The 2,278-nt window shown below is 45.7% G+C and overlaps 1 pseudogene; it reads right to left on the bottom strand.

Moving 5' to 3' along the window:
- Window positions 1-1,474, bottom strand: part of LOC114922162 — a 4,705-nt pseudogene extending 3,231 nt beyond the window's left edge.
- Window positions 1,475-2,278: the final 804 nt, after the last annotated feature.

The following is a 2,278-nucleotide window of genomic DNA, read 5'->3' as shown; positions in this document are numbered from 1 at the left end:
CTACCCCAGCATTTTTGAGGAATTCCACTTCTGCAAAAAAAATATCCAGTAACTGCTGCTGATAACATGAAACGGAGTTTTCCTTTTTCCATTTTCTTTTTCCCTTCACTTACAAGAGAAATCCCGAGAAATGTTTGAGTAAAAAGATCTGCCTTATGGATTGTCCAAATGACTTGTTCCTTCCCACTGATTCCTAGATATTTCCCTCTTTTTCTGAACTAGGAAATGATCTCCCTTGATGTTTGATATATTTCTTCCACATAGTCTGTTTTGTCCAGCTCAAATAGGAAGAAGAAAACTTTTGTAGTTTTCCAGAGGAGTTAATAAGATTTTGATTACTGCCTTGACTTGCTTTGCATTTTAATGCTGCTTGTGATTCTCAGGTCTCCACAGTGCTCCCTTTGACATTCAGAGAACGAATCCAGGACCCACTGAAAATGATGGATGCTTCCTGGTTGCAGTCATGAGGCACAGGGATGCGTGCCCTCCCCTCCTTTCCCAACATGAGGATCAGAAAAGGCAAGGAGGAGGAGGGTGTGAGGCCTAGTGGGGTGGTAGTCAGGATAAAGTGGATCCTGGGGGGAACGAGAGGCCTGTGGTGACCCTGGGGGAGGGGGAGGGAAATGACTGGGGGACCCTGTGGAGGAGGAAAGAGCCGAGGAGACACAAAGGATGGGAAACAGAGCACAAAGTGTCTTGGAAGGTGGCAGAGGCCCAGGATGCCTGAAGTAGGCAATCCTGGGCCTGCGCTAGGCCTCCAAGAGTTTCCCCCAATCCTGAGGTAGCCAGTGTTCCCCTTAGCGACTCGCACATTCGATTAATGGCTGCCATCAGGGACATCAGGGTAGTTAAGGAAAAAAGTTTCATTTAACAGCCATTGCAGCATGCAACCGTAATTGGCAGGCCATGAGTTGTAGCTTGAGGACTACTTGTATGTTGGGCCTCAAAATCTGGAGGAAACCAAGGCAGAAGACTGAAACTTCACATGTGGGAATTACATAATCAACATTCAAAACTACCACCCAGGAGCCTTTTTGAGGAATTCCACTACTTCTGCAAAAGGAAATATCCAGCAACTGCTGCTGATAACAAGAAACTGGTAGTTAGCCTTTTTCCAATTTTCTTCTCTCTCCACCTAAAAGTCTAATTCTGAGACGTGTTTCACTAGAAAGAATCAGGCCAGAATTCAAATAGTCAATTTCTCACCTACATTTTCAATGGGAGATCATAAATTCAATTACGCCTTTTCAGAACTCTTCAACTTTTGCCTCATGTAGTTTTCCTCATGTGCAATAAGGGATGATTTATGAATGAAGTAATGTCCACAGACTGGATATTTGAAAAGTTTGTCTCCCGTGTGAGTCCTCTGGTGTTTCACCAGGTTGGACTTCTGACTGAAACTTTTCCAACAATCCTGCCCCTATTACAGTTTCTCTCCTGTGTGAGTCCTCTGGTGTTTCACCAGGTTTGACATCAGACTGAAACTTTTCCAACAGTGTGATACAATTTCTCTCCTGTGTGAGTCCTCTGGTGTACGGCTAGGGTGGACTTCTGACTGAAACCTTTCCCACAATCAGGACATTCAAAGGGTTTCTCTCCTGTCTGAGTCTTCTGGTGTTTCACAAGGCTGGAATTATAACTGAAACTTTTGAGCTTTTGATCTCCACTGAGAGTCACCCCTAGGAAAGCTGGTTGTATAATTGTGTAAAACTGTCATGAACATTTGGGGCTCAGCACATAACTAATCTTCTAATCTAATCTAACTAGCATCACATTTCACAAGGCTCTGTTGCAAAGGTCAGTTGCTAGGAGTCAGAAACGACTTGATAGCTTTTAATCAGGGGGGAAATCCTGCAAACGCCTTAGGCAGAGACGAGACAAGCGTGTTTTTCGCCTCCTATCCGTGGGGAGAAAGGCAACATCTGTGCTTATCAAGCTGACAATACAGTAGGTGGCATCTGTGGCTGACTTTAAAGGAGTTAAAACCATCGAGTACTATATTGCTAGAAAGGAGGGGAGGAGAGAGGAAGCGCCCAGGAACTTCCTCTTCTTGATCACTAATCGGAGGAAGATGGTGTGTAGGGAGGATTTTGTGCTCTTCCCAGATTGAAGCAGCAGCTGGAAGGTGAGTGGAGGGCAGGTCGGAGGAGAAGCCGGGAGCAAGCGGGGCTGTTTGGTTTCCTCCACGGCGTCCAAGCAGAGAAGCAACTGGGCTGAAGCATCTCAGCTGCTGCTGCTGCATTTTCCTTCCCTCCCCAACTTTTACGTCCACTGGTGC

The sequence above is a fragment of the Protobothrops mucrosquamatus genome, unplaced genomic scaffold (genome assembly GCF_001527695.2).
Source record: "Protobothrops mucrosquamatus isolate PMUCROS unplaced genomic scaffold, P.Mucros_1.0 scaffold5649, whole genome shotgun sequence".
Taxonomy (NCBI): domain Eukaryota; kingdom Metazoa; phylum Chordata; class Lepidosauria; order Squamata; family Viperidae; genus Protobothrops; species Protobothrops mucrosquamatus.
Note: the sequence above shows the minus strand (reverse complement) of the source record. Positions and strands in the feature narration are given on the sequence as shown.